Source organism: Mauremys reevesii, linkage group 2 (genome assembly GCF_016161935.1).
Source record: "Mauremys reevesii isolate NIE-2019 linkage group 2, ASM1616193v1, whole genome shotgun sequence".
Taxonomy (NCBI): domain Eukaryota; kingdom Metazoa; phylum Chordata; order Testudines; family Geoemydidae; genus Mauremys; species Mauremys reevesii.
Window position 1 is genome coordinate 159,271,571 of NC_052624.1, and position 18,420 is coordinate 159,289,990.

An 18,420-nucleotide genomic window follows, 5' to 3' on the forward strand; every position below is an offset into this window, starting at 1 on the left:
GTAGTTCTGAGAATGCTTGGTGGAGATTTTGTAGGTGTTGGTCTCTGTCTGAGGGGCTGGAGCAGATACACAAGGAAATAAGGAAACAGATCAACAGAGCCAGACGTGTACCCAGAAGCCTCCTATTGCAAGACAAACCCAAGAAAGAAACCAACAGGACTCCACTGGCCATCACATACAGCCAGGGGCGGCTCTAGACACCAGCGCGCCAAGCAGGCGCTTGGGGCGGCCGTTTCCCGGGGGGGCGGCATTTGGCTCCGGTTGAGCTCCCGCAGGCATGCCTGCGGCAGGTCCACCGGAGCCCGGGACGAGCGGACCTGCTGCAGGCATGACTGCGGCGGGTCCCGTCTTCCCGCGGCTCCGGGTGAGCTCCCGCAGGCATGACTGCGGCAGGTCCGCTCGTCCCGGGCTCCGGTGGACCTGCCGCAGGCATGCCGGCAGGAGCTCAACCGGAGCCGCGGGAAGAAGGGACCCGCCGCGGGACCGGGGAAGGGCGGCGCAGCGCTCCGCGCTGCTTGGGGCAGCCTACTGTCTAGAGCCGCCCCTGCATACAGCAGCACACCTTCTCACTCTCAGCTCCTTGTGCCTCTTGCTCCCAGCTCCTCACACGCACTTCCTCTCCTCTGGCTCCCCCCAACCTGACTGGAGTGAGCTCCTTTTTAAACACAGGTGCCCTGATTAGCCTGCCTTGATTGGCTGCAGGTGTTCTAATCAGCCTGTCTGCCTTAACTGGTTCAAGCAGGTTCCTGATTACTCTAGTGCAGCTCCTGCTCTGGTCACTCAGGGAACAGAAAACTACTCATCCAGTGACTAGTATATTTGCCCTCTACCAGACTCCTGTACCCCACTGGTTTGGGTCTGTCACAATACCTGCCCCTGGAAATTTCCACTGCATGCATCCGACGAAGTGGGTATTCACCCACGAAAGCTCATGCTCCAAAACGTCTATTTGTCTATAAGGTGCTACAGGACTCTTTGTTGCTTTATTCACCTAGATATCTTTGTGGATTTGGATCTAAGTAATTTAGGGGCACAAATACCATTGGCCTTAAACAGAAAGTAGGCTCCTAAGTCACTTAGGTAAATCCCATCCTATGATAAAACTCACATTGATTTCAATGAGAGAGGAGATAAATCAGTGCTGAGCACTTTTGAAAATTCCACTCAGAAGTTCTAGGGTGAAATCTCTGCCCCAATTGAAGCCATTGGAAGTTTTGCTACTTACTCAATGTAGCTGGGATTTCACCCCTAATGGTTGCAGAACTTGCACTAGTGTTTTAATGGCGGGCGTTTCCTGTTGAACATGATGGAAGACCGAAGCACTTGTCCACTATCTCAGATATCCGTCAGAGAGGTTTTCCTAAGGCTCATCCTAAATTTTCCAGTGAAATTCATTGGATTATTCCTGGTTGCTCCACCCTAAAGAATGCCTTTCTTTCTTTTCTTCCTCCCTGCCCCTTGAAGATCACAGTTTACTGTAAGTAAGATGTACACTACCTTAAGAGTGAGAAAAAGCAATACATTCCTAATAGATATATAAATGAATGACTAATAGATATTCAAGAAAAGGCCAAGAACCTAAAACAATGGATATTAAATAAATTAAAGGTCTCTCAGATACAGAAAACAAAAGAAACTAGTAATCAAAGAATATAACAATTGTTCCCATCGACATCTTGTAACTGACTGTACAAAATGAATGCAATCAGATGCAGTGCCTTTCTTGGTGCTTAAACTGTTCACACCCACGTAGTCTAGCATGTCCCCCACCCCCCACCCCGAGTTGTCACTTGTCAACCTATCAACATTTCGTTTCTATTCCTCCTTCGTAAGTCACTCCCTTGTCCCTTTCTTGCTGTTCTTCTCTGAACTCCCTCCAGCTTTCAATGTGATTCTAGCTGTGGAGTGTGCTGAGTGGAAGGTACTATCCCAGGTGCATCTGGGGACAGCATCAGCAAATTTCCGTCCATAGGTATAGAAATTAATTATTTTCTTGGAGCTGTAACTAGAGTTGTGTGCTACAGCCGCCGACTGGGATAAGCTCCAGCACTCCTGCACGTTCTTGGCCAACTCAGCTAGCCCTCTTACCTTAGCCACATCACCCACCCTACCTAGATATAAAAAATAACCAACCAGTTCTGAATTGCTCCCGCCGAGTTAGAGTTTTGAAACTAAACCTGCAAAACCAAACTTTTTCTGTAGCCTTTAAAGGAGCCCAGCATCCAAATTACCTAGCAGGTACGATTCAGCTTCTGTTCTTAAAGGCTCCTTAGAGCCCTACTGTGGGTGATTCGTGGAATGTGTATGGGAAGAGTCAGATCTGGAGCCACAATGGGGATTATCTGTCTGGGGATCCATGCAAATCCTTTGGTCCCTGAAGGTCAGCCTTTTTCCTGAAATCTCTCTCAGCAGCCTTTTTTTAGGTTGTTTTTGCCTGGCAGTGCCTGCCCTGCCCTGAGTTATATATACAGAACAGCACAGATATGCAATACTTTTCCGTCGCTGCGTTACACAATGCCTTCTGTTACCAGTGGAAACATGGCTGATTTATTGCCAGCCACTGATCATTCCATGCCACCAACCATGTGGGTGGGGTCTTTTTCCCATGTGTGGGAAATAAGGGACAGAACTGAACCAAAAGGAAGAGCTATTGTTAGGAGTGTTGGGTGTACCATTCCAGGACCAAACTCGGCTTTGCTTAGAGCCAAGTCATTTCTTTGGCGGTCTGATGTACAAAAAAAGGCTAGCGATAGAGAGTGTGTCAGCAAGGGACAGAGAGGAAAGTACTACCAGCCTGAGATCCCATCGTCCTCTCTGCCCGGGAGTGGGAGATTTTCAAGACACAAATATTAAGTAGCAGTTAAGCACCCAACTCCCTGTCTTTGATTGGGAATTAGACACCTCTCTGCGACCTGTGCCTTTGAATATCTCCTGCTTTATTCAGGACAGTGGTTGGTTTGCCCCAGCACCAGAGAAAGGGGCCCAGCTCTGCCCATCCACATAGGTGTAAATCAGGAGTACCTCCCCCAAAGTCAACGGAGTTACACCGTTATAAAAACGGTATAACTTACGGCACAGAGTCAATGCATTGTGCCAGCGCACCCAGTTCAAAGGCTCTGAAAGTTCACCAGAGATATAAACGTTCTGCCTAAGCTATTCTATCTGTCAGTTTGCCTGTCTCTATGTACAGGTGCTGGACATGTACCCAGTAAGAGACAATCCCTGCCCTGAAGAGCTTGCAGTCTAAATAGACAAGAGAGAGGGGGAAGAGCCTTGCCCCTGGGCACACAGCAGGCCAGGGGCTGAGCTGGGGACAGAACCCAGCTCTCCTGAGCCCCCATGCAGTGCCCTGCCCACTGGCCCAACCCACCTCTCAGCCGAGCCCCTAATATGTCAGTCCTCTGGGTGAGCGTCAAGCACCCTGAGGTTCCCCCTCCCTGCTGGGTGATAGGCTCACTAAGCTGGAGCTCAGTGGACACAGGGCCTCCCTGAGGGCTCCCTGCTCATCCCTGGCATATCTTTAGAGTCTGACCTCGCACTAGCTCCTTGACCCCCTTAATGGTCCATTCAAGGGGAGGAGGAGGAAATGCCACCGGGCCCTTGTTGTTCAATAATATCAATGGTGTGCTTGGCTTGGGGGGTCACTGCTGATGTCATTCGGCTCAGCAGGATGTGTTCTTTTCCTGCACCAGCTCCCAGTAATTGGTTCACCAGCTGGGGCCAGGAAGAGCTGTCCCCCTATGGTATAGCCATGCACAGTTAAGTACATGATAGCCGGGCTAATGCCTTCCTCTGAAGTATCCAGAATTGGTCACACTGGAGACAGGATATCAGATTAGATGGGCGATTGGTCTGACTTACCACAGCCATAGAAAGAATCAGCACCAGCCTGCCACTGGAATAGGACTGTAAGTCATGTCTGAACATCTGAGAACCCCAAAGATAAAGCTGTGCCATGGCTAGCACAAGCTATGGCCGGTCACCTCATCCTCTGGGTTAAGAGACCATAGAAAAGTGTTTCAGTTAGCTGTTAAGTACTGATTTATCAGCATCATTGTTACTCTTTAGTTCCCTTTTCCCTTACTGTCCATCTTCCCTGAAGTTTGGTCCTAGCCTGTGAATCTGAGACATCTGGACTGAGAGGGACTTAAGGAACATTTATATCTCTGAATAGAATGCATATGAAACAGCAACATCAAAGCCCCTCTGCGTCGCTTATCTAATCATGTCTGACCAGCCCTGGTTTTCTCAACTGTCTATAGCGCCTACATAAATAGCTCATTAAAAGACATCACAAGCACCACCCCCTTCAGAGCATTCTTCTACATAGCCCCTACTCATATTCCCCAGCCCAAGGATGCCCTTTTTAGGAACTTTTTACCAGCATGCCTTGTTGAGGCTGGCCCTTTAAATTTGGCAGGATTGGCACTGTGGTTCAGGTATGGGGAGTTTTTAACTGGTTTCTGTTTGTAGCAGCCTGCTCCATGCCAGCTGATAAGCACTCCTGTCTTGATAGGTTTTCCCTTCCTTATTCTGGGGGTGGTAGGATGGTATCATCTCATAAGGGGGTTAAAGCAAACCCCTTGAGAGTGTATGAGGAGGGGGCTAAGTGGGCTTGGTGTACAGTAACTGGTGCATTTCATGGTCTAGCTCAGCTCACAGGGCAGATGAAGCATCAAAGACAGCCATGAATCTAGGAAATGGTTAGAGATGCTGAAGTACAGCAGCTCTCTTGCCTGCCTAGAGCAGCTCTTCTCCTTCTCGTGAGGTGATTCCACCAAGCGGTTTGAGCTAGGAGCCAGAAAACCTTGTTCCTATTGCAAACTGAGAGGTGGTAAGGGGAGACACTGGTAATAGTCTGCTATGACCTTGTGGCTAAAGCAGGGTGTGGTTGGGAGCCTGGTTTAGCTAGTTGGAGCAATACTGACCGTCCATGGGTCTCTCTGTTAGCGCTGGCTTTGCTAATGGGCTCTGACCACCTTTCCTTATTGGCTCCTCAAATATAGCTGCTACCTCCTACTTTATACCTGCAATAGTTTGGTGTCATGTTCCCTGTTGGAAACAGTCACTGGCTGACTGTCCCTGTAACGAGAGTTGGGTTCAGCCTTGCCTGTGATGTAGCAGTTATCCCCCAGCTGAGCCTGATCTGGTGGCTTAATTACCATTAGTGACCCCAGGTGTGACAGGGTGAGGGTGGCTTACCTAGTCTGTTCCTTCTCCCCCTGTCCCTGCCCCAGGAAGGGCCTGGTGAAAACAACAGGGAGTCCCTGGTGAGGGGGAGGCAGTGGGCTAACCTGCTGGGAAGCAGCAGCATAGAAGAACTCTGCAGGGCCAGGGAGTAAGGCAAAGAGCTTCAGTGTGGCCCAGGAGGGCAGAAGAATTACTGGTTTGGGTATGTATTTGCATATTCAGTTGCCTTGAAGGGGTCTGAGCTGGAAAAGTGACCTGGCTGGAGGGTGAGGCCATGGAGGCCTAGCCAGAGACAGGCCATTGCAGGGCTAAGGGGGTGCTGTGGTGGCAAGTGGAACCCCTCACAGAAACACAATAGCTCTACAGCAAACTAATTATTAGGAGACAATAAGAGCAAGGTGTTTGCAGCTGCTGCTGCTCACAGGTGCTCCCCAGAATCCTTTGGGCTGTTCCTTGCACCATCTGAAAGGTGTGCAAAGGACTGGTGCGATGGTTTATGGGTCTCTGACTGGACTGCAAGTAATGAAGCTAAGTCAGCTCAGGGCAAGACCAGAGAAGGGGAATAGGCAGGTGAGGCATGAGAGAGAGTTGGAGGGTGACACAAAAGGAGAAAGAAGCTCCATGTAGATGGCAAACTTTAAAGTTCACCGAGCTGTGTACTCTGAGCCGAAATGCCCATCACATAGTAAACAAGCGCCATCTATTGGCTTAAATGAGTGCTTGTGGATGCTGTCTTGTCGAGGCAGAACGCTCTCTAGGCACGGCCAAATCATGCCCTAAAGTAAGTGGTTGGGTTTTTCTCTTGGAATAAGCGGCAAAGAGTCCTGTGGCACCTTATAGACTAACAAATGTATTGGAGCATGAGCTTTCATGGGTAAATACCCACTTCGTTCGATGCATATCTTGGAACAGAACTGCTCGTGTTCTATTGATTTGTTCTCTAAGATCTGGAAAAACTGTTTCAAGTGCTGTGTATATGCATGTGCCTTTATAAAGGCTCAGAAGTAGGAGACTGCGTATGTACCATGCCAAATGCCTGCTCTTCTGAATGTGTCAATGAATAGGAAATTTTTGTTTTTACACCTTTCAACTAAGACTCTTAAAGCTCTTAATGAACAGTGCCTTACTAGAGTGCATCCCTTACTCAAATGCACTGTGGGAGGAACTGGTTCACTTTCTTTAACTACTCCAGCAGTGAGATGTTGCAGTGCAAACTTGTAGTCCAGCCTCCAAAATGACGGCTCTTGGATGCCTCTGTTTTTAGGTGGCCGGTGTAAGAAGCCATCCTGCTATCAAGGAGTCTTCACAGGTGATCAGTGCTGGCAGCTGCTAGAGACCTGGGATTCTGGTGGCTGGGACCTGTGAAAATCTAGCCTCAGAGGCCTCCGTCTCTAACTTTTGGGTGCACAGCCTACTTTTTAATGCATAGCTGTATGGCCACTACTGTATGATCAATCTTACTTACCCTAGTTGGGCAAAATGCATATTGAATTTGGTGGGTGCTTTGCCTGAGCAAGGGATAGCTGGGTAGGGCCTGATTCTTGTTTACACTAAGGGCCCTCTGTGCCACTCTCCCAATGGAAAGGGGCTCTAAGGTGGGAGTAAATTACATTTACATTCACTCTCCATGGTGCAATGAGGTGTGCACCCCACCCAGGCAGTGAGAGGGTTCATGTGGGGCTGGCTGCATCTGGGGGTGGGCCAAGCTTAAAGATGCAGCCCAGCTGGGAAGGAGCTGGGTGTGGACTACAAGGAAGGGAAGCACACCTGAGAAGGGGTGGCTGGGGTAGAAGAGGAACAGGAAGCAGCAGCAGGAGCTGGTGCAGAGGGTTGTGCAGAGTAAGGGTGAAGAGCTGGCTCACCCAGGCAGAGGCCAAACCCCAGAGTCAGAAGGTGATTCTGGAGGAGCTCGGCCAGGGTAGGACGCACAGGCAGAAGGGTCTGCAGAGTGGAACAGAGGGTGGTGGATTGGGAATGCAGCCAAAGGCAGGGAGTGGACCACCAAGGAGAAGCACTGGGAGGTCTTGCTCATTACAAGAGCCCACAAAGGGGCTGAGCAAGCCTGGAAGAACGGCTACAGTAGGAAGGAGTCCATGGAGGCAGCAGCAGAGTCTGATGGAGCAGAGCTTGGCTGCTGCTTATAGGGTCCTTGGACTAGAAACTGAGTGACTTGGGTTCCCCTACCAGCTGCTGAAGAAAGTGGCGTGAAATCCTTGATGTATAAGGATATTTGAAAGCCCGGGGACAAGAGGGTTTAAGGACCATGGGCCCAGACTGAGGGCAGACCTCCAGATGTTAACAATTGGGACCATCACTTGTTGGACTTCTGGTTACTCCAAAAGGGGTGAGACTGAGTGACCTGGTTGGAGTTAGGTAGACTGACCACTGTGGGGCCAGAGCCACTGCTCCCAGGGGGGTGCGAAAGGAGAAGAGCCTGGTGTGCCACACCCGGCCACGAGGCGGTACGTGCTGAGTGCATTCTCCTACAAGTCCCTCTTACGCTACCAGAGTGGTGGCAAGGGGCCTTGGTGTCAATACAAATCAAGTGTTAGAGTTTAAGGGACCATTATAATCACATCTGACTCCATCACTTAGTCCCATGTCCTTGCATGGAGTGTGGTGTGCAGACCTATTTAAGGATATTTGCCAAAAATAAAATGCAGTTTAAATTCCAGGAACTAAAGAATTTTAACCCCCCCCCAATATGTCTAATGCCTCTCCCACCATGTCTGCTGGGGTGCAGCTGCTCTCCGTGGCTATGTGCATTCCAGACAGCACGCTCAGCCACTGCACAAGAACATGCTCAAGTCCTTGGAAAAGTCCCCAAGGAAAGGGGGAATTAAGCCCTTCAAGCGTGTTCTGTTTTCTCTCTTCCTAGTCTCGTGCAAACAGATGGGATGCCATACTTCAAGCATGGCAGCTTTTGTAGCTGGGGGGGGTGGGGGAGAATAGGGTGACCAGATGTCCTGATTTTATAGGGACAGTTCCGATTTTGGGATCTTTTTCTTATATAGGCTCCTATTACCTTCCACCCCCTGTCCTGATTTTTCACACTTGCTGTCTGGTCACCCTACGGGGATGTCGGAGAAAAACTCAGTTCTCACTTTTTGTTTGGGTGCAGCAGAGTCAGATACTTTATTCTGTTTAGCAGCTACAGCAGGGAGAGAGTGCACTAGGACATAGGGTCTCCCCTTCCTAGACAGGTCTCTCAACAGGTAAACAATTACAGCAGCATTTATACTTTTGTTACAGACAATAATAAGCAACATCTGCATTTTGTTTATACATAGGTCATCCTGATATCATTTTTTTTTTTTTTTTTTTACTTAAGAGACTCCAGTCTACATTTCGTATTATCTACACAAGGTCGAAAAACAACTTCTCACACAGTTCTTTTCCACTCGCCTCACACAATCCTCGCTTTTACAAATCTTGCATTATTAGGGTTACAGTTAGCCTAACTTTTGCTAACAAAGACTGTCATGCATTAAGATCCCCTACAAATCCCTGTCAGTTCTTTCTGTACTTCCACACTCCCCCCTTTTGTCCTTCTAGTACAACAAATATTTTTAAACCTTTATTTGCATTAAGCCATGGATTTTAGATTTTACATTAGATGTTTTAACCTTAGGGGTTTTGATTGGATGTAATGACAATGCATGATTAGCATGGACATGAAAGGTATTACTTTTAGTACATTTTTTTTACAACAACAACAATAATATAGGTGAGCAGGAGCTTTGCCAAGCTAAGCGATAATGGGGGAGGAGAAAGTGCGCATGCTCACTCCAGCTCTAGTGTGTTTGACGTGATGAATCAAGCTCTTAATTTTTCAGTGGTAGCATTAACATCTGTTTGCGAAGCTGTCCTGCAAAGACCCGGGAGGGCAGGTTAGCTCTGTTTGATGGCTGCTGGTACAGGGGTGTCCAACAAGGTCCAAGAAGCAGCCAAACACTCTGCTGCAGCCAGGTTCTTTGGTCTGGAACTCTTATGGGAAGAGGTTTCTTAGGAGGTTTCTGGCATTGCCCAGCTATGACAGAGTTGTTATGTTTATAGGCTGAGGGTTCCCACTAAGCCATAAAGTGTGGCTGTGAAAGACTTGAGAAATTCTATGGTCCCTGCCATGAGGCGTTGTCTGTTTAACAGTTCTACAAGGGTGAGAGCAGACAGAGCTGTGGTTGGGCAGGTCATGTCCCTGCTCTGTTTCCCAATCTGTACAATGGGGTTGTGGCAGCTGCTGCTGCTTCCCAGCCTTAGCAATGGGCTTGGTGTTGCCTAAAATAACCAACCATAGATCAGGCATTCTCTGTTTGATGTTCCGTGGTTTGGCAGGGTCCAACTGCATCTAGATCAGCACCCGAATTATTAGTTATGTCTAGGATGAGGACCCCAGTGTGCACAGGAGACCCTCACCATGAAGAGAGACCTTGTGAATTTGTAATAGTTGTACTACCACAATTAGCGAAGCCACATACATGCCAACCCAGCCAACTAGACTGAGAACACACAATGTGCATATTCACATCATCCTTTGTGGAGACCTAACACCAGGGAGACAGATGATCCATTCCAGGAAGAGCCTAACAATTTAAACCACGGTTAATCCTTGTATAGGATTATGTGGCCACCTTGAATATTCATGTTCAGTCCTCTCTATCCATATCTAAACTTCTGCATCCTAATCACATTGGGGGGCTCTTCTCCCATTATTTGCTATGCCGTTTACCTCAAGCTCACGAGCATGTAACTCATTTGGTTACCATGGCACTCGTATGGCAGAACATCAGCAGATGTTCCTATTGTAAAATATCCAAAGCTAGCATCAAGTGGGATTTTGTAGCTCTGTCAGCACTTTGGCTACACTTGTTTATGATAGTCAGTCTGGTGACGCCTTAGGAGCTAAGGCTGCTCCTTTGCGCTTAGCCAAACTCATTGCGACCTAAGCTATTGTCTTACAGGCTCTGAGGACTGTACTGCTTTAACTGATATCTATACCTGGCCTAGCAAATACCTATGCCTATCGGCTACAGGGGAGACGTGTGGGAGGAAAGCTCTCTAGGAGAGCAGAGTTTCATGACCAAGGAGGTTTGAATGTGGAGATGAACCCATGGCATCTGGGAAGAGGAAGGTTATTCCAGGCACATAGGACAACATCATAGAAGGTATGAAGTCAAGAATAGGAGGTGTGAATCCATGTCCCTGTACTGGGAACCTTCTGACAGTCAATAGCAAGGAGGATGACTGGGCCTTTTATTGGTTGTGGTTGTTCTGTGGGCAAGTCAGTAGCTCTGTGCCCAAGCCTGCCCAATCTCCATTCCTCCCTCAGTGCAGATGACCAGTTCATGCAGCAACTCCTGCAAGAACCTGGAATGGGGGGGACAGTGGAGCAGAGGAGCCCTGCCCCCCACAGGACTGGGTAATCCAAACAGGAGGTCAGTCAGTGCCCTCTTTGCATGGATGTAGGGGGCATAATTGGAGCTAATATGCTCTGGGCAAAACTTGGAGTGGAGTCTGTAGAGTCTTTTGGGTTCAGTCCTCGTTGGAAATTTACAGGGGACATGTCCTCAGGACACTAAATAGGGAGAGGACTGGGTGGTATGTAGGCAGGGGTGGAGCTGTGGGATATCTTGTCCTCCCACCACCACCTCCCTCGACTGAAACCAAGGAGAGCTAAGAAATGTAGAGGTTTTTTTCCTAATGAATACCCTTCCATCTCCCTACACATTTGGTGCTGCGAGGTCTGTAGAATTAATTAAATGTGTCCAGGTCTCTCTCCTCTCCTATCAGTAGGTGTCAGCACTGATTCTAGACTTTCCTGCATGGAATGAGAAATGGCATGCGAGGAAGACTTTTTTTTTTTTTGCTTTTGTGGATTGAAGCGTTTTGTCTTTCATGGAAACCATGCGAACAAGGAAGCTTGTGAAATGCAGCTGTATGTGTGGACTGAACTGTTTGAGACTAGAGTTATCCTCATTCAGATGGACTGTTCTGTTGCTACGTCTGCTGTTAACTTGCTTCTCCTGAAGTTTTAACTTGCTGCTTCACCCCAGCCATGACCATCATTCTGAATCTCCGGTTGGGCAGGTGACTTGGCTCTTAGCACGTCGTGCTGTGGCTGGGTCTCTGCATCAGCTGTCTGTTCACATCTGGATGCAGCTGGAGTGATTGATGACAATATTGAAAATGTTGAATGATCTGGGACCCAGTCATCTGGCAGATGCCTCTCCCTCTTTCCCCTTCTGTTTTCACAGCACTTAAGATCTGCTGGGAGGTTCTTGCTGTCAGATCCTGGGACGGAGTTCGGAGGTCTCTAGCTGGGAGGTATATTTACAGAGCTCCCAGAACTCAGATTAGCAAATTTCAGGATGCAGTACAAGATGCATTTATATGCTTAATTTTTCAAGCAGGTTTTCCCCACTCCCCTGACAACATGGGTGCTTCTGAAAATCTAAGATTTAGGAGCAAATTCCCAAGTGGACATGCTCAGGCACTTTTGAAATCCCCACCCATAGGTGTTAACATGTGCAGCGCTGGGTTTGAGAAACACTCCCTAGAGAGCCTCCGAGGACAGGAAGAGAAGTTCAAGCTTCATGTGGAAAAGGAGAAGGTACATCCTGAGACTGCCCCAGAGGATTCTTTCTCAGAACATATTAGGCATAGTTTACACAGCTAAATGAGAAGAGGATGCACCAGACATTTATTAACTGCTCTTCTTTCCTGGGTTACTTTCAAGGAAATCCCAAGGTTTTGAGGAGGTTGACTCCTTCCTTTTCAGCAATGAGCCATGTCATATCACTGATCAGAGAGGCTGCTGTTCCCTTGCATAGCCCTTCTGAATGTTCAGTATTCCTTGCTTTAAAATACTGAGCATTTTTGAGCCTTAAGACTTTTTTTTTTTCTGTCTGGCTGTTCACAGCGTTTTGCATTGTTGAATGGAGTACCAAGCCAACTCCCCATGTGCATGTGTCATCCTCTGCGCACACATCCATGCTCCAGGGAGAGACACCTGCTTTGACTGCTGCGAAGAGAATATTAATTACAGAGCATGTTGCTGCTAGTTGTCTGGGATCCAGTTCCAAATGGTTAATTAGGCAAACTATAACTTTTTGAAAGTTATAACAGGCATTTGAACTTTTGCTGTGTTCCTGTGAGTGCAGCCATCAGAAGCCAGGGGAGGCTTTCTGGAGAAGGCAGTTAAGTGGCAGTTTGCATTTACTGCTCAGCACCTGCTAGCTCCATGGCTGTGCATTAGCAAATCACAAGGCTCTAATCAGCACCTTCTCTTGCAGGTGCCAGATGTGGTAAACATGGCTCTCACGTTGCACACAATGGTAGGTTATGTTAATGCCAAGATAAAAACAGCTCAAATTATGTCAGATACAAAATACTAACTTTGTAATAGAGCTCCTGAACAAAGGCAGCGTTTATCATGACAGATGGGGCCCGGGCACACAACGTGGATCTGGATTTCCAACGCTCCATAGTTTGGAAAAGTTTAGAGCCAGGGGTTTGCTTCAGGTCCATCCCTAACTGTAATGGACTCCTTGAAAGGTGAATCACATGGGGCTTCCCAGAAGGGTGGAAGACTGTGGGGAAGCTTTGGGGTGTCCAAAAAAACTTTTTTTAATGCTGGGTTTGGTGAAATATTTCCCAGGCCCTTGTCTTTCCCTCATTAGAACCTCCGATTATTGTTTTCCAAGGGAAAACTAAATCTAAAATGTTTCTAATGAAAGTCAAAAAAGGATCCATCTCAGCCTTCTGATACAGGAGCACATCTTATTTATTTTGGTTGTAAGGTGCATGCATCCAGAAGCATCCCAGCCCAGAGATGAATGCAACTACTTGCTCTGCTTCTAGGAGTAAACTCAGACCTGCCGCAGCCCCAAATTTGCATGTGTCTGAGCCAAGCAGAACTTATACTTCCAAAGTTTCAAATTTTCTTTATCTAGAATCCATTTTTGGATGACAAATGAGTGTTTTTTTCCCCCCGTTCCTTACCTGCTCCACAGGGCCGGCTTTAGGAAGTGCGGGGCCCAATTTGAACATTTTCGGCGGGGCCCCGGCAGGGATGACTTAAAAAAAAAAACATGAAAGGCTTTTTTTTTTTTTTACATTTCTTAGCAACTGGTTCCCTATAAAAAGTTCTGATTTAAGGGATGTGCCACAGAATGTATTTTTTTGTACCAATAGAGTTACCATACGTCCGTATTTTCCCAGGACGAATTTTTAAAATTTAGCCTGACATGTCTGGGAAAATACGGATATATGTTAACCCTATCTAAAGTTTTTTTTAAAAAAGAAGGGCCAGAACTAGAAATGAGCTCCGTTTCACATGTGTGGGTCCCTGCCACTCCCTGGGGGTGTGCTAGGGTGACCAGATGTCCCAATTTTATAGGGACAGTCCTGATTTTTGGGTCTTTTTCTTATATAGACTCCTATTACCCCCCACCCCCGTCCCATTTTTTCACACCTGCTGTCTGGTCACCCTAGGGTGTGGCCATGTGTGGGTCCCAGCTGCTCCCTGCCCCCTCTCATTGAAGCAGGGGTGCAGGGTTACTGCCCTGGGAACTGCAGGGCACCAGTGGCCATGGGGCTGACTGGAGGTAGGATCTGGCTGCAGGCAGGGCAAGGAGTGTGGGGCTGGCTGGAGACAGGGGTGTGTGGGGTGGGCTGGCTGGCTTCAGGCAGGGCTGCAGGGGGGTGCGGCAGGGGTTGGCAGGGCTGGAGACAGAGGAGTGCAGGACTGACTGGCTTCAGGCAGAGGGGTGCGGCCAGGGGCGGCTCTAGGAATTTTGCCGCCCCAAGCACGGCGGCACGCCGCGTGGGGCGCTCTGCTGGTCGCCGGTCCCGCAGCTCCAGTGGACCTCCTGCAGACGTGCCTACAGAGGGTCCGCTGGTCCCGCGGCTCCGGTGGAGCATCCGCAGGCATGCCTGCGGGAGGTCCACCGGAGCTGCCTGCCACCCTCCCGGCGACAGGCAGAGTGCCCCCCGCGGCATGCCGCCCCAAGCGCACGCTTGGTGCGCTGGGGTCTGGAGCTGGCCCTGGGTGCGGCAGGGGTTTGCTGGAGACAGGGCAGGGGGTGCGGGTCTGGCTGCAGGCAGGGGGTGCAGCGGGGGCTGGCTGTGGGCAGGGGGTGTGGGTACAGGGGGTACAGCCCACTCTGTATGGTGAGTTCCCCTTCCCCACCGGGGTAGCAGCAGCAGCCTGGGGCTCAGGGGTATTTAAAGGGCCCAGGGCTCCCCTGCTTCCACCGCCCCAGTCCTGTAAATAGCTGAGGGAGCCCTGGGGGAAGCGGTGGGGTTCCAGTGGCTATTTAAAGGGCCGGGGCAGTAGAAGCAAGGGGAGCCCCGGACTTTTTAAACAGTCCCCAGAGCCCCGCAGCCCTACCACAGGGCTCCAGCAGTGGGTCTCTGGTGGCAATTTAAAGGGCCTGGGGCTCCAGGCCCTTTAAATTGCTCCCGGGGGAAGCTGGGCCACCCCAGTACGGCGCACTGGCTCTTGCCAGTACGCCGTACTGGGGTTTGGGCACAGGGCCCTCTTAGGGGTGGGGCCCGATTCAGGGGACTTGGTTGAATTGGGGGGAGAGACAGCTCAGTAGTTTGAGCACTGGCCTGCTAAACCCAGAGTTGTGAGTTCAATCCTTGAGAGGGCCACTTAGGTATCTGGGGCAAAATCAATACTTGGTCCTGCTAGTGAAGGCAGGGGGCTGGACTTGATGACCTTTTGAGGTCCCTTCCAGTTCTAGGAGATTGGTATATCTCCAATTATTACCTTATATTACCTATTACCTAATTGGCCTAAAGCCGGCCCTGTTGCTCCACCAGCCTGACTTTGGAGGCACAAGCACCCAGAAATCCTGCTAAAATAACTGGGAGATGTGAGTGCTGGAACAAGAGGGACCTAGCCCCCTTCAGAAATCCTCCTCACTTCCTTTCTCCAGACATGCTTTGTCTTAGTGAAGCCTGCCCCCAGGCCATGCTGGGAAACATTTTCCTGCAGGTTCACAAGTCACTTAAAAAGCAACATGCCCTGATTATGATCTTCCACTAGGCTCATCTTGGTGCAGCATTTTTTTTTTTTATAATAATGGAGATATCCTATCTCCTAGAACTGGAAGGGACCTTGAAAGGTCATCAAGTCCAGCCCCCTACCTTCACTAGCAGGGCCAAGTACTGATTTTGCCCTAGATCCCTAAGTGGCCCCCTCAAGGATTGAACTCACAACTCTGGGTTTAGTAGGCCAATGCTCAAACTACTGAGCTATCCCTCCCCCCATAATCTCCTACTGTAGATGAGCCATTCTGGGTGTGTTCACTAAGGCAGCGTGTGTGGTACTGGGATCACAATCATATTGCTTCCCTTTAATGTTCACCTCTTTATCTTTCTGGGCCTCTTCTGCATTCCCCACTTCAAGCTCCCTGTCCCTTAGATTTTCTACAGCCATTGTGCTTGTCAGTCTGTCTTCAGTACCAAGGTGGTGGTTTTGTCTCCTCTGATCCCTAACATGCTTATATTTTCCTTCACAGATTGAGAGTTTCTTGTCCCACTTCTTGAAATGTCAGATCACCGTTTTCTCTTCCTTGCCAGGTGCGCATGACAATATTTGCTTGTTTCTTACAGCAAATTGTTTATTTTTCCCTGCCGGCTGTTTAGGGGTGCATTGTGTGTTTGTGTTGTAAGTAACTAATGCAGTGTTCTCCCATGTGCTCTCTAACTCTAGAATGTTAATCATAGTAAATGACTGTCAGTAGAACTGGGTTTGTTCATGGCAGAGCCAGAACTTCAAAAGCTGTAGCACAGGTTTTAGAATTTCTCATGCTTGCAGAGATTTTTCAGCTAGACTGTCATCCATAAAAGGCTTACAATCTGTTATCTGGGTGCCATGCCTAGCACAACAGGGTGTTAATGATTAGGGCTGCAAGCAATACACATAATAAACAGACCAAGGTCTCAAACGGCCTGCAGCAAGCAACGTGGAAATAGATTGGCTATGTTAGACCTGCTGCCTCTTACCTTTGAAAGTTCAGCCTTAGGTGTTTCTCAACCAGTCTCCTCTTTCCGCACACAGTCACTTGCACACATCACTTTTGTGCCCTAAGGCTTGCATATATGTGAACATAACCTTCCCCCTCTCCCCCCAAGATCTTGTTTGCATGCACAAGTGAAAGGAGGGGGAAAAGATCAATGAACAAGTGATCTCTACACCCAACACTCAGAATCTATGCTTTGAAAAATCCTCCCTACAGTCTACACTTCTACAAAGAGCCCCTCTCTAGGCCTGGTATCCGTGCTTGGTTGAGAAGACTGGAGAGGTGTGTGTAGTTTGCTTTTTATATGTATAAGCAGTAAGATGTGTTTGAAAATTCTTTGTAAACAGCAACACTTTGTTCTCTTCAGTTTACAGGTTTTGATGTGGCAGGAAAGGAGGGAGGTGAGGGTTTTGTCCCTGAGAAGCATAGTCTAATAGATGGAAATGTTAATGAGCCAGCATTCCAGGATGAGGAGCCTTGGTACAGGTGTCCTTGTAAGAGATGTTTCTGCTCTGTGAATCGCCACAAAGCAGAGTCCAGGATTTGGAAAGTCTTCAAAGGACCTGCCTGAAACCTCATTATAAAACACACAATCTGCTTGTTTGCATTGAGGTACAGCCAAGCTCTGCCTGGGTCTTCAGTGAATTCTAATCAATGCTAGGGACCATCTTGGGAGCCCTATTAATTAACAAATAAAAGAGTGTTTCTTATATTAAGACTACATTGTAAAGAGTTGAAGGATGATGTGGTTGCTAGGTGTGTTTACTAAATAGTTATTCCATTTGTTTGGGTCCATCAGATAAATAAATAATATTGCTTATAACAATCATCATGTGCAGGGGCGGCTCTAGACACCAGCGCGCCAAGCAGGCGCTTGGGGCGGCCGTTTCCCGGGGGGGCGGCATTTGGCTCCGGTGGAGCTCCCGCCGGCATGCCAGCAGCAGGTCCACCGGAGCCCGGGAGGAGCGGACCTGCCGCAGGCATGACTGCGGCGGGTCCCGTCTTCCCGCGGCTCCGGTTGAGCTCCCGCAGGCATGACTGCGGCAGGTCCGCTCGTCCCGGGCTCCGGTGGACCTGCCGCAGGCATGCCGGCAGGAGCTCAACCGGAGCCGCGGGAAGAGGGGACCCGCCGCGGGACCGGGGAAGGGCGGCGCAGCGCTCCGCGCTGCTTGGGGCAGCCCGATTTCTAGAGCCGCCCCTGATCATGTGACTCACCTGTGACATGCTGATGAAATTAGACCCTTTTCTAACTATTTATAACTATCATATTAATGTAAAATGTCACCAATAAGACACCAAAATTCCCAAACCTGGCTGCCTGAACAGAAGCACCTCAGGACGTAGACACTTGGGATGGGATTTCCAAAAGTTTCAAGGACTTTTGGGGCACAATTCCCTCAAAATCAAGGGATTTGGGCATTCAAGTCCTATTTCCTTCTGGAAATGCCACCCTCTAAATAAGAAGCCTCACTTCCAAAGTGCTGAGACCCACAAATTCCAGACTTCAGTGGAAGCTGCTGGGTTCCCATTGCGTGTGAAAATCAAACTGCTTTGATTCTAGTGATGAAATATGCCCATGAGAGCCTATCTTCAAAAATCTTGGCCTGGGCATCCATATTCTCTGTGCAGTTCTGCAAATCCCACGCATAGCTCATTGTGGTGTTCACCTCCCTCTGCAGCTCTGGGGCCTCTGCAGGGCTTCTTCCTGCTGAACAAATCCTGGAATCTATATCCCGTTTCTGTTTCTTTGCAGCCTCATCTTCTCTGCATCTGCTTAGCCTTAAAAGGATTCCCCCTGCTGCCAAAGATCCAGACACACTCTTAAGCTCACTTAAAGCCCCCCCCCTCCCCCAAAAATAATTCAGTTTCTGAAGGGTCTGGCAATGTTAAATCCCACTAGTCAATAGACTGGGCGAACTAGGTGGTAAAGCAACATTGCTCACATCTTACTGCTCTCAGATGGGTCAGCGAGCTGAGGAATCCTGCATTGCAATATCAAGAGTAAAAGCACTCTGCATGCTGAGCTAGGGTGGGCTGAGCCATTACACACATTGAATCTATTTCCCCATGTTAACTATCCTCACAGCTTCATGTCAAACTGTCTTAAATGGGCTATCTTGATTATCACTACAAAAAAAAATTTTTTTCTCCTGCTGACAACAGCTCATCTTAATTAATTAGCCTCTTAGAGTTGGTTGGG

The 18,420-nt window shown here is 48.7% G+C and overlaps 1 long non-coding RNA gene across 1 annotated transcript; it reads left to right on the forward strand.

Annotated features, from left to right (window-relative positions):
* Positions 1-5,242: 5,242 nt before the first annotated feature.
* On the forward strand, positions 5,243-17,067 carry LOC120399121. Its single transcript, XR_005594970.1, has 5 exons — positions 5,243-5,392; positions 12,480-12,521; positions 15,717-15,777; positions 16,333-16,502; positions 16,588-17,067. It is a non-coding gene; the product is annotated as an uncharacterized LOC120399121 (long non-coding RNA).
* Positions 17,068-18,420: the final 1,353 nt, after the last annotated feature.